The sequence below is a fragment of the Pinus tabuliformis genome, chromosome 8 (assembly GCF_031772625.1).
Source record: "Pinus tabuliformis cultivar Carrire ecotype Pingquan chromosome 8, CPIR1, whole genome shotgun sequence".
Taxonomy (NCBI): Eukaryota; Viridiplantae; Streptophyta; class Pinopsida; order Pinales; family Pinaceae; genus Pinus; species Pinus tabuliformis.
In genome coordinates this window covers 306407736-306422616 of record NC_142294.1, presented here as the reverse complement: position 1 = coordinate 306422616, position 14881 = coordinate 306407736, and the positions used below count along the sequence as shown (strand labels likewise).

At 35.4% G+C, this 14881-nt stretch overlaps 1 pseudogene; it reads right to left on the bottom strand.

Annotated features, from left to right (window-relative positions):
• Positions 1 to 7451: 7451 nt before the first annotated feature.
• Positions 7452 to 8498, bottom strand: LOC149235359 (polycomb group protein FIE1 pseudogene; annotated as a pseudogene).
• Positions 8499 to 14881: the final 6383 nt, after the last annotated feature.

Genomic DNA, 14881 nt, shown 5'->3' with positions numbered 1-14881 from the left:
TTATAAAAAGTAGACACTATTGCCCTCGTAAATCAAGCAGCTGTAATTGAGTCTTTATGATAGAAAAGTAGTGTTATATGCATATAAAATTGCACATTCATTTTATATGTTGATTATTTTTATGTTTAGAGAATTGATGAACATTTTACTTTTAAAAATATATTTTTCAGGTTCATTATAAAAATGTTACTAGAATAATATAACATGTTAAATATATTTTATATATTTTCTGTTACTGATGTTAGATGGACCACTACTTTTTTATTATAAAAAGTAGACATTATTGCCCTCGTAAATCAAGCCGCTGTAATTGAGTTTTTATGATAGAAAAGTAGTGTTATATGCATATAAAAATGCACATTCATTTTATATGTTGATTATTTTTTTTTGGGTTAAAACAGTTTGGGAACATTGTTGTTATCTGACTTTTCTTTTATATGTCTTCTTATTACAGAAGATTTGTTTTATATGTTGACATATATAATCCAAATAATAGACTTAGTAATATCAATGATACAGTGATTAGATAGATTCATTAATCCACATATACTAACTAACATAGTCCAAATAATAGGGCCACCAATATGACTAGAGACTTATTGATACACCTACCAGGAAAGTAAAAGTTTTTTTTACAAGTGTGATAATGCTTTTTCGGGATTCATATTTATGTTATTGGGAGAAATATTTGTAGTTTTAAGATTTATTTTTGTAAAATATTAGAGTGGTTCTTTTAGTTTAATTTTTGTATTTTTTGGTCTTGGGAAAATTCTTTCTTCTATGTGGTAATATTTTACATTGCAAAGTGAATTACAAACAATACGTTAGAAATGCTCATCTACTTCAAACATAAAAAATTATTCTTATGATAAGTCAACAATGTATAGCAATTCTTTTATGAAAATAATGCAATCCTATTAACCTACCTATTTGAGAGGACAACCTCTAAATGAGGTTAGCTCCAATACATTATTTATAAGGAAAAATCAAAGTCCATCATTTTTTATGGCCAAATAATAAACATGAAACCTTAATCACAACCCCATGTTAATTACCTGGCAGGCCTTATTTAATAATAATGAACATAACACAAATCAAGATTTCATCATAAAAATGTTACTAGAATAATATAACATGTTAAATATATTTTATATATTTTCTGTTTACTGATGTTAGATGGACCACTATTTTTTTACTATAAAAAGTAGACATTATTGCCCTTTTAAATCAAGCTGCTGTAAACTAGTCTTTATGATAGAAAAGTAGTGTTATGTGCATATAAAAATGCACATTCATTTTATATGTTGATTATTTTTATGTTTAGAGAATTGATGAGCACTTTACTTTTAAAATATATTTTTTCAGGTTCATCATAAAATTGTGACTAGAATAATATAACATGTTAAATATATTGTTACTTGACATTATTGCCCTTGTAAATCAAGCAACTGTAAACGAGTCTTTATGATAGAAAAGTAGTGTTATATGCATATAAAAATGCACATTCATTTTATATGTTGATTATTTTTATGTTTAGAGAATTGATGAGCACTTTACTTTTAAAAATATATTTTTTTCAGGTTTATCATAAAATTGTTACTAGAATAATATAACATGTTAAATATATTTTATATATTTTCTGTTTATTGATGTTATATGGACCACTATTTTTTTATTATAAAAAGTAGACATTATTGCCCTCGTAAATCAAGCAGCTGTAATTGAGTCTTTATGATACACAAGTAGTGTTATATGCATATAAAAATGCACATTCATTTTATATGTTGATTATTTTTATGTTTAGAGAATTGATGAACACTTTACTTTTAAAAATATAGTTTTTTTCAGATTCATCATGAAAATAATGCAATCCTATTCACCTGCCTCTCTAAGAGGACAACCTCTAAATGAGGTTAGCTCCAATACATTATTTACAAGGAAAAATCAAAGTCCATCATTTTTTATGGCCAAATAGTAAACATGAAACCTTAATCACAACCCCATGTTAATTACTTGGCAGACCTTATTTAATAATAATGAACATAGTGAACCTAGTACACATTACACCAAAAGACCATCACTAATTTACTCTTGATTAAACCTTTATAGAGGATCTCAATACTTCATCTATTTTCGAAAATAATTGCCTTCAATGCTTATAGTAAGGATTCATAACGATAAACCAGTGTCCCATGTATGGGTGTTGACCGCAACAATAAAGTAGTTTGAGGAACAAAGGTCCCATGTATAAGAACGGATACAAAATTGAAGTAATCCAACAACTCATCTATAAACTTGGGTTTCATGTAGGAATGTTAACTGCAACAATGAAATGGTCTTAGCAGTTGACCCATAAGCTAGGGTCCCATGTACAAGTATGTGCATCAATTGGATGAGCCTAATAAGCTTATCCATGAACCCAAGTCCCATGTTGAGGTGCTCATGTTGACTCCCAATCAATGAACCTTGAATATGGTGAATCACTTGGTATTTCAAATGCCCACCATAGTAATGTAAATCCAAATAAATAGAATCATTCATGTCCAAAAGATCATCCATATAACTATAAAGTGTTGGTTGTGGATCTTAAAGGAAAACTACCATTAAAGAATATGCAAGCTAAATGCTAGTACTTATAACTGACTCGTGTCTTCCATCAATGTTCTCTTCATGTAGTGGAGAGTAGTCATCAAATACAAATTATAAGTAGTTTTCCCTAGAAATGACCATTGTCCATGTACCAATGATCACAAGCATTCTCTAATTGAAACTTCCCATGTATGTGTCTTATATATTTCACTTAAATACATTTCCAAAGTTCTAACCTTTGGATTGCTTCATTGTCTTCTTATACCTTTCGTACTTGAGCTCCATATAGAGTTGTAATATATGGATTGCTTCAAGGTGTGAGATTATGAGAGTTCTACCTTAACCCCCTTATTTAGATACTTTATTAATGTATGAAGCCACTTTCATCCTGAATTGTCTAACATATCTCCCAATTCTTCGAAGATTTGTTGATTGTTTTCCCTGCCCCTTTTTATTTTCTTCCTATGGGGTTTGGTGGGCTCCTTCATTGGCTGGGATTGAACTCCTACTGATCTTGTGTTAGATTGCCTTGAGGTCAAGTTTAAGGCAAATTGGTGAGATTTGAGTTTTTCTCAACATAAGACCTTGACTTGATGTTCTGGAAGGGTGCCATGATCTTTTCCTTTCTAGGGTTTAGCAATTTCAACAAGGTCAAGCAAATCTAAGTCCATATCCTCATTAAAGTCCAAGGATTGGTTTGGACCTTTTTTTGGGGTAGCTTGATGCGGGGGTGGGGCAAGCGGGGGTGCAAAGGAGGGGGGAGGGTGGTAGCTCGATAGAGGAGAGTGGAGATAGGTTGGAATCATGCATGACGATTTCAAGGGAAAATGAGGTCGAGGGGGGAGGGTGGTAGCTCGATAGAGGAGAGTGGAGATAGGTTGGAATCATGGAGGGGGAGGTCGAAACGATTGTTGGTGGAAGGTTGGTTCCCCATGGAGGAGGGTTGCGGGGGAAGGTTTTTAGGGTCCTTTCACTTGTCTAGCTTTTGTGAAGCCATCTTCATCCGAAGAAGGGATGGGATTAGGGTTAACATTTATAGCCAGAAGAGGGCAGTTTTTGTAAGATGTTTATATTCATGACACCTTTGACTCATCCTAGTAATAAATGTCTATGGACTCTAGGAGCGTTATGAGATATTCATGTAAACACAAATACATGTATAAAATATATTTTGGCTTGTTTTGTTGCTTCCAAAGCTTTAACAAAATGGCCAATGTCATTACCAATGCTAGCTAGAGTTTCATCGTCCTAGAATTCCCGCAACAATGAATACATCCCATACCAGAGTTGTTGTGAAGTCTTCCTTATAAGGCATAGATATTCTCGTCTAGAAGGGGAGTATAACCCGACAGAGTTGAAGAAGTACGTGCCATTTTCAAACACTCGAGTTCTATTTCAATATTGGGGAATAATATGGTGAAAAAACCATTGGCTCTCAATTCCAGTTTAATTTGCCCCTTGGGTTTCCATTTTACCTAGATCCAATGGGAGAGTGCTTTCTCTGAAGGCCAAATACTAATAATAATTTTTTTGATCACGACATGGTCTCAAATGCATTGAATATATTCCCTAATATGGTTGGATTGCACTTTGAATTTATATACTAATAATTTTTTTGATCACAACATGGTTTCACATGCATTGAATATATTCCCTAATATGGGTAGAGTGCACTTTGAATTTACGGTCTAATGTTGTTGTGGGGAGGCATTTCCCCACTATTGTTTTTGTGATTGGACGTTTCACTGTGCAACATTTCATTACTTCCCATTGGGGTTTTGACTATAAACATTGGGATTAGAGGCAAAAGGTTGTTTGAAAGAGTTATAATCTAGTACAATCCTACCATATGAAGGAGCTCCACTCCCTCCATTGACACTTGCCATAAAAAACGCAGTTGAAGGACTTCCAAAAACACACTTTCGAAGGTTAAATTTTCCATAGCTAAATAAGTATCATATATAAAATAAAGAAAGATTTTATTTTTTCATTACTCTAAAAGTCAATGCTAAAAGATTCTCGATTTCCTACCAAGGTTGAAAAAGATTTTGTTTCTTCATTCCTCTAAAGGTCAATGTTAAAAAGATTCTCCACTTCCTACCAAGGTTGGAATTTTAAGACAAACCCACATGTCAAAGTTGACCCTTTTCAAGTTTCAAAGAACGATTTCACTATTTTACAAATTTATTAAGTATATTGGAAGAACAAATCACCCAGGGACCGACAATATGCACGTAAAATTCGATTCCTGTTTACCACCCGTTAGCGTCTTTTTGAGTTCGTTTGCGGACAGCAAAACCCCGTGGCGATTCTCGAAAATTTCATCGTTAGTTACTCTTTTAATATTTATAAATAAAAAAACCCATGGTCATGCACAGCTGTGAGCACGTTAGCATCACGTTCTGCTCCTCGATTTTCATTCCACCGACTTCGTTATATCTATTCAGCCACACATTTGCACCATTAATGGTGCCCTGTCTTCTTCCAGATTTGCCACGCTACCGTTGTTTTCCTTCATTATGTCTCAGATCCATTTTCTAACTCTCCATCGGTGGTTTCTTGTTGTTGTTTGAACTAGTCATCATTCATGTTTTAAGCTTTTCGACTTTACAGAATGTTTTGCACATTTGATGTTGCAAAATTAATACTACTGCTACAAATCAATAATTTTCTTACTCCTGGCTAGCAGGTTCATCACTTGGAAAGTACATGAAACGATGAGGTCCAGCATCATAATTGAAAATGAGTTCTTGATTCGCTATAGTGGGAGATTAGATCGATTCCCCAACCCTCTTATCTCCTAACGTAGCGAACAAGTAACTCATTTTCAAGTACGATGCTCTGAAAGAGGATTTATTTCTCAGAGGCGCACTGGCTGGAGGCATTTGCTGCAGGTCTCAATTGGTAATTCCTCATTGTTTGCTGTGCCTGCAGAACTCTGTTCCGTGCTTGAGAGCCTGGCTATTGATTTCTTCATTTTCTCCTGCAATTTCCTTAAGGCAAGATATTAGTTTTATGATCTTGTTCGTTTTCCCCTGCAATTTGCCAGATCGAGGTTTTTATTTTATGATCTGATTCTTCTTCTCTATCGTTTCAGAGAAGAGGGAACAAATAGCATAAGGTCTCATCAACACAAGCAATTTGGGGACTTAGAAAACAAAATTCACACTCCCTGGCATGACAAGGGTTTTAATGGTCACCGAAACTGGGCTTGGTTTTATTCATCTGCGGAACCGTTTTCAGTCTTCTGCATTCTCTTGCTCTTGATGGCAATTCAACCCATTTAAGGATCGGGTAGCCATCTGAATCCTCTTGTTCATTTTATTTTTCTGACCTAGTAAATACATCATTTTTGTATAGGTTTTTGAAACGACAATAAGAGATCAAGGCGGATCAACGTTTGCAGAAGTAGGATGGTAATGGTTGAGAAAGGTTGCAGATGAACTCTATCATTCATGGGATGTACTTGAGTGATCGAAGGTTTCAATTTTTTTGAAGGATCTGAGTCATCTGAGTCATGAATCCAATGAAAAGCTGAACGTGGGATCGTTGAGTGGTAGCAGTGGGTGTCTAGTTTAGGGTGCTTTCCATTTTCACTGGAGTTGGCAGGGTTAGAGGTGAAGTGCGCAACTTTGTATCCAGAGTTGACTGATGAGGGGCAACAATTTGAGGTGCCCAAGTATCCCCATTTATCCCTTGCATGGCAAGTTTCCAAAGAAAGGTTAATCAAATTTGTCTTTGCGATTTGTGACCGAGTTGTAGCTTCAACCCTTGGTACAGGAAACATCTGTTAAGATAAGTGTAGGTCACAATCTCAAGTTTCCGCGTTGGAGAACGAGAAAGTTACTTGCAACCTCGAAAGAGTGGACGTATCTAGGTCACAGGCTCATTCTACAAAGTAGTGTGTGGGCCTTTAGATGAGTGATAAGAGTGTGATATGAACTTAAGGGTTCATTGTGGCAGTGAAAGTCGCATCTATAGCAATAATTCCAAAACCTTTATATTCATTACATCATACTAGCCTCCATTTCATGAGAAGAGAGTTATTTCATTTTCGTGTTTATTCTCTTCGCTTTGCACAATTAATCTGGAGGTTTTTCAGATGTCACGCACTCCAACAACCACTTCTTTGAGAGAGCGAGATATCCATGACCACCGAGCGTATGGGTGTGAGTCAAGATGTATGGCCCGTTGAAACATTTCCAGGGCATTCGTATGACCCTTCTACAAACCATACCAATTACCCAAAGCGCATCAAGCTGGAGGATATAACTATCAATTGCATTTAATTCCTGAGCTAAGTGATTCAACTTCATCTCCTCCAAATTAGTGTGCACTTATTTGAATTTGGTGGCAAGCATGTCACGGTCCTCAATGCGTTACCCATTGCGCTATCAATGCAGTATCATGTTGCATAGTCGTTGCTTTGGTGGTGTGCGCATACGTTTCAGATAACATGGCATCCCATAATCATGTATCATCATGAATATAGCCATCGCGTCGGCCCAAAACCATGTCTCTGGCACATGGTTTTTCCATATAGAATGCTTAAATATACCATGGGGGATGCATATTGGAACGAATTTCATCGTAATCATTGAGCGTGATTTCTGACGAGCCTATATATCCCTTCACTTTGACCTGGTTTAGTATGGGAGGGTTATTGTTTTGTAATCAAACCATCTTTAAAACACATGACTTGAGAACTCCCTTTGATGTGCGCATTTGCCGTTGTGTGCCCAAAACCACACACACTATTTATAAATATTGCGGCCCTATCACTTTCAAGTTTGGATCATGGACAATTGGCATAGTACGTGCAGTGTTACTTCCTTTCATGCTTCGTTACATAGTCCTCTATTTCATGGCATATTTTGAGCCAGCATGGAATGGTTGGACCTGGAAATTAAATTAGGAGAGCTTGACTGTAATTCCCAAACATAAAATTTTCCTTCCCTGTTTCCAGTGACTGCCATAGAATTATAGTGGAAATTGTATGAAAACTTGATAAACCAAATGTCACATTCTTGCCCTGGATATTTCTACATGATGTCCATAACAGGTACTTTGCTCCTTGTTGTAAGGCTCCCACAAAACCACTTCATTGTCAACACTCTTTGATATGATGAAGTTTCCAAGCCCTCTAGTGCAATCAACATAGTTTTTTTTTTTCAGAAAGAAAAAGCAGTATTGTATTATATTGAGAAAATATAACATAGTTTTTTTTTTTCAGAAAGAAAAAGCAGTATTGTATTATATTGAGAAAATATAACAGAGCAGATTGTTACATAATTCATATGTTGAAATAGCTCGAGGGAGAGGAACCTCGAAGAAGGATGCAGATAATACATGTATACAGATGCATGAAGGAGAAAGTGCAATCCACATAGTTTGAATGCACTGCAGCAATAAAAACAGGAAATTGCACGTACTTCGTGGGAAATTTCGATGGAAAATTGGTCTAGGTACATGACTTCTCAACATAGGTCCAAAACTCTTTCATAGACCAAATCTTGACCGTGTTGTCCATGTCACAGCTTGCAATATGATATGCATCCGAGGATGAGAATTTACACTCAGAACTTCATTGCAATGTTCCCCAACTCCAACAAATATCAACATGCATATTCTAGTTTTGAAATTCCAGAGTCGTACAGATTCATCATTGCTAGCAGATAAAATAAGGGAAGGTTTGGGTGCTTGGGTCTTTATTTTATTCACAAAATCTCCATGGCCAGGCACTCGAATTATACCATTGTGACCACCTGCAACTAATAATGGTGAACCATTAACATCGCATGCCCAACTTAATATGTAAAAAGTGATTCATCTTTATCTTCGCCACCACATGCCTGCGAAACAGAAATAGCCCCTCCTTCCAAGCATTGGTAAATTGTCACCTTGGTCATTAACATTTAGATACAGGCCCTTTCGATGTAATGCCTTTGTCAAAAAATTCATCAACGTTGATCTCTGCGCATATTTTAGTTGTATTTTCATAATGCCATAAGAGGTAATGTTTCCACCATGTAATTGTAATGGTCACAATTAGTGTTGACTATAACAAATTGCCTCATGTATATACAACCTTCGCGTGTGTAGGAGATATGCCCCTTTAACTATGCCTTATTACAAAATAAAAGGCATTGCCCCACTTGCCCACATAATACATGTGTTAATTACATTATCTATATATATATATATTATTTTTCACAACTCATCAGAAACCAAAACCTAGGGTGTATGGATGTGTGCATCAATAGTCAATGCTGTTTTAAATGGTCATGTGCTAGTTCTCGATCTCTTTATATCAGTTTGTCTAGTTCCGAACACACGCATTAACCTAATGGTCGAGGTGGTGTTAACATGTCAAGGGGGGATTGTAATAACACAAATTTAGTGCAATGAGATGTTAATGAGAGCGTACACATGGGGTAAATGGGTGAGGCTACAACATGAAGGTGAATCTCATTCTGACCACCTAGGGTTTTAAGGATGTGTTAGGAAGATAATAGCTTTATAAACCCTAACGCAAAGGATAGATGCCCTGGTTAGTTATAAAAAATTCCCCAGCTTGATTACGATGAGTGTTGTAGAGGAATACATGTGTGCGGGTTTACAGGGCCTCTAATGCATCGCTAAAACAACAAATCCCCTCTAACCCTGGTGCAATCATAGAAATATGACACATCAATGCCATGATGATGTTATGGTGTGCTGTCAGTGCCATAACATGTTTGAGGCAACACATCTAAAGGATAAGATAATGTTGAACAAGGTTGGGGCTTTATTCAACCATCTAGGGTTTTAGGCGTGCATGATGAGGATAACAATACATAAACCCTAATGAATTTGGAAGGGATGAGGATGATGGTGAGGCGAAGTCATGGACAAAAGGCATTCCCATAAACCCTAATGCTACTGTTGTGATCATGTTTCGAGATAAGATGAGTAGGGTGAAGATGATAAACAGCCTAGAGAGTGGGGATTAATTCAAAGCAAGGTTGGATCTTCAATCACATATGCATAGGGTTACAAGGATGCAAGGGGAATATATACTTATCTCAAACCCTAATGCACACGCTGAGGTGTAGGACCAATCAAGAACTTAGGGGAATATGTTTTGCAATAACTGTCACCATGATATCATGTGATGTCGATGAGAATGTGCCCTTATAGCCATACACGTCAAGTTAAAGCATGAGGGGGAAACTCTTATTTTGACATTCTAGGGTTTCTCTCAAACCCCTAATATGGTCAACATAAGGGGAGACAATTGAACTCCTTCTCGCCCCCACACAGTTCCTCTACTAATTGCAATGCATATTATGGAAAGATAAGTTTCGAATTCATGGGAAACTCTTAACACATCAATGAAGCAACAATCTTTCAAAAACCTAATGCAATCATAAGGTCAGTATCTAAGGCGACATGATGTGCAGGTGAAAAATGTAACGTGTGAATGGATAGAACATCAAGATTTGATAGGAAGTGCAGTGAGAGAGTAATCAGTTGAAAACTTGATTGAAACCCTAGTGGGCTGAGCGAGCAGAGGGGGACCCAAAATTTTGGATATGCCTAAAATTTTGGGTTTTGTTGTAGCGGCTACAACATAACCATAAGAATTTATCTTTTCAATTGTTTTATATAATATATACATAAAAAAATTAAACCATTATATACACACAATAACATTGAAATATTTTACTTAACATAAGCATAAAAATATTGTATCTATGAACTACATTGTTTACATTAAAATGTTTTTTGGTTATTAATATATTTTTAAATACATGTCAATATTACTTAACCTTACATGTTGAAAGATTTTATTTATGACCTACATTGAATTTATTATTATTATTAATATTTTTAAAATCTTATGTATAAATCTTATGTATCAATTTAATATTAAGAATTGAATTAATTATACATCTTCGAAGTAATTGAATTTTTGTACTCTCTCTCTCTCTCTCTCTATATATATATATATATATATATATATATATATCCCAAAGGGAAAAAACCCTTAATTTTATTCAACTTTTGAAAAAAATGAATGTTAACAATGTTTCTGCTCGGCTTATGTGCATGAGAAAAAACTTTAAAAATAACAAAAACCTACGAAATTTAGTGTGTTAGTAATCACTTAACTTCTCTTTCTTGGATTTCTTTTTATGGACCTTCTGTCATCCCCCTGAGTTGGGGTTGACTAGAACCATTGCCAAATCACTCCCAATTATCTTTGGTGGGAGTTCTTTGTCTGAATCTAAACATCCGGAAACATGAACTCTCTTTGTGAGCATTGTCCCATCCTCTTTGTGTGCCACTTTTTTGTTGTTGTTGTTCTGGTTCATGGATCATTTATGATTTTGTACTATTTTACTTGTGGGTTGCATTGCCATTTTGGACCAAAGCATCCCCTTTTTCTTGGTTTGGAAGATTCTCTAGGATTTCTTCTTCCTCCTCCTTTATGGGGTAGGGATCAGAAGGTTGCCATCCTTTTGTTTTGTAGCCCTGTCCCTTTTTCTTTTTTGGGTTCTTCTTTGCCTAAGGACATGTGTTATGTAAGTGTCTTGTTTGGTAGCATGATCGACATATGAATGTTGTATTTTCATAATCCAGAAGTTGAGTCCACTGAATTTTTTTATGTTTCAACTGAATGCGATCAGGTAGACCTTTACTTAGTTCTATTTCTACATAGATTCTGAAGAAGGTAAATGACCCTTTCATTGTCAGTCAAGGCCCATCTTTTTGAATGACCCCGAGGTGTTCCCAATTTCCTCAAGAACCTTGTGATGCTACAAAGGAAGGGGAAGATTTGGTAGCCTCGCCCACACTGGTATTGTTGAGACCACCATTATTGTGGCATCAATATATGGGAACCCAGGGATAATGAAGGGTCGTGCATTTCCCCAAAACTAGGGCTCTTCTTTTAATGTTCTCTCATCTATACGTCATACTTTTTTGTCCATGTTGTAAAAACCCATTGATGCAAATCATTAAATCTAGGCCAAAAGCCATTAAATCTGCAAATCACTACCCTGGATTGAATATTACCTTTTCTCTCTCTATATATACATATATAAGAAGTAAATATGGATATTTAAATAGTTTATTTAAGTCCTATGTTAAAATATTTTTAAAATATAAGAATTACACACCTCACAATGGAAATTGAAAATATAAGGTTTTTTTTTTAACTTTTTTTTCTTTCTAATATATATATATATATATGACCTTTTCTCTCTCTCTCTATATATACATATATAAGAAGTAGATATGGATATTTAAATAGTTTATTTAAGTCCTATATTAAAATATTTTTAAAATATCATAATTACACACCACAATGGAAACTGAAAATATAAGTTTTTTATATATATATATATATATATATATATATATATAAGCTAGTGGATCCTTTCTTCAATCAGGAAAAAGTTACATATAGTGTGGATTTCCGAAAGAGGACCAAAATCTAGGAGATTCTTCATATCAAGATTGGTTAAGACTAGCAAGCTACCTACCAATAACATACAGTCAAAAACTAACTATGATAATCATTGCTACATAGAAATTTCCTTGAAGATTCAAGATTTCAAGGGAGGAAATGCCTCTGACATTGGCATGATTTCCCTGAGTTGACTAATTTTTCTCCATCTACTTGGATCAATGCCTTGTTTCTCTTGTAGACTCATTTTTTGGCTTCCTTGTCTTTCTTGGAGGCCACCTTGAAATCCTTTGTGTGAACCCCAAGACATGATTTTGAAAAACTCGATCCTAGCTAGTCTTCTTCCTTGCACCAAAGATAGGCCTTGTAAAGAATCTTAGTGGGATGAACTGACATGTCCTTCATAGATTTTCCATGCCATTATTTTGCAAGGGCAGTCAGCCGTGGATCATCCAAATCCATATTCTTTGGTATGACTTTCACTTCAACTTCTTATAATAGGAAGCAAACTATTTCCTGTAGCAATGGATTCTACTAGTAATCTTCTAGAAACTATTGCACATGCTTTGGAGGATTTAATAAGGGATTATGGGTTTTTCCTTCTACTGGTTGGAAGCTTGATTGACTATTATCTTGCTCTAGAGACTCTTTCGAAGAGGAGAGAGACTCAAAGCTATTTTCAGATCTAGGGATCTGGTTAGGATTTGAGGCACCCTAATGACTGAAATTTCTTCTTCTTTGGGGAACTTTTCCTAAATTATATTTCTCTTTTTGAGGGGTGTTCTTTAGGCGATTCCTTTTCATTCATTTTACAATCCCTAATAAGATGTTTGTATTCATGACAACATTTGCATTTGAAGGGGTCATGTTCATACTCTAGTGATCCGGGAGGATCCAGAAATAGAAGTGGCCTTGAAGATAACTCAAAACTCAAAGTCATCATATGGAAGTGAAACTAGGACCAAATCGTAGTTCTCGTCACCCTAATTCCAATGGTGTGAACGACACTCAAATCTGAGTTCGTATGCTCAAGTTATAGCTAGTTAAAGTTCAAGTCAAACTTGGCCAAGTGGCAGTCTAACGAGGCAACAAATTGACAAAATCTCGACACACAGAATCCAACCACTAGAATGGATGAATTTGTCATCTAATTAGTTTTTCTAATATCCTTTAATTTATGGTGGGTAAATTCAAACTATATTGTTTAAGAAAATAAAAAATGTATATATTTTTGGAGTGACGGGCCACCAACCCCACTACCCCTCCCAACGATAATCTTAAAAAATATTATATAACTGGTGGGCGGGCCGCCACCAACAGACTCGCCCGAGCCACCGGCCAATGAAATTTTATCAATATAATGTGGAGCCGACGGGGGTTGAACTCGCCTGACCTGGTGGGCTGGCCCACCACTCGGGCGGCTCCAAGTGTCAACAATCCAAACTAACGCCACCCAAAATATATAATGCGCAAACATTCCAAACAACGATGGAACCATAATATACTATGTGGGGGGCGGTGGGGGTTTGAACCCTGTCTACCCCCACCAAATTTGCCAAACTTAACCATTGGGCCAACAGCCCATGCCTTGGCCAATTTGACCCTCACATCTATTTAAAAATTCATGGTCACCTCTCATAAATGAAACCCTTTGTTTCCTTCCATATATACAATGCTCACAAAGGTCAAGTTCATAGGATTTCAAATTCAGAATCAAATTTTTTTCAACAAGGATTTTTAGGTCCTTTTTGCTCATGTGACCTAAGTGCTTATGCCATAGATCTGCCCAGTTTCCTTTTTTTGCAACAATAACCACATATAATAATTTTTTTTTTTCCCTCAATGTGTATAATGTTTCTATCTTGAATCCTTTAGCCATAACCAATGACCCTTTACTAATATTGCAGCCACCTTTACCAAAGCTTGTAGAGCAAACTTCATCATCTAATTGTTCCAAAGAGATCAAGCTCAAATGCATCTCTAGAATATGCCTAACATATTTTAGCATTATATCCTATCCATCCTTTGTCTTGATTCAAACATCTCCTACTCCAATAATATTATAGGATTCATTGTTTCTAAAATGTACTATACCATAAGCATTGACTTCACATGCAACAAAAATGCTTTTGCATGGAGTTACATGGTGAGATTCCCTAATGTCAAGTACCCATTCAATGTTATATTTATAAGTATAAACATGTATCTTCTATTGAAACAATAAATAAAACTTCACTTTATAAAGTTTTTTGTTTTTTTTTGTAAGATCAGACAATTTATATTACTTTCAAAAATATTCACATCAACAATTATCACTAGCTATTGATCTACCACTTGGGAAACTAGATCAATAGCACAAGTTCAAAATTGTATGATATCTAATGCTATATGCTATCTAATTATCTCTAGGAATGAAAAAAAAAAACTAATAAAGAAACTAAACCATAAACTCATAGACATTTCAATGGCAGTGCTGTTATAAAAACATTGTTTGAAATATATAGCTTGTTTGATTATCATTCAACTAGAGAGACCACCTAGATCAATGGATGTGGCTCATTGTCATTTTTCAAGAAAGAGAAGTCAATGTTTTTCAAATCCTTGGCTAGAGCTGGGACTTTCCTATTAATCCTATCCACTTTATCCATTAACTTTTCCATGCAAATTATCATTTCCTATTGAGTGTCAGCGTTATTAGTAAGAACTCAACCTATGAGAGTTTTAACATGCTAATACAAATTGATAATTTTCATATAAGAGGAGGATCGAGCTCTTGAAGAGTTTACCACATCAGGAATCCAACTTTATTATTATGAATGTGCCTTCTTACTTGTCTTA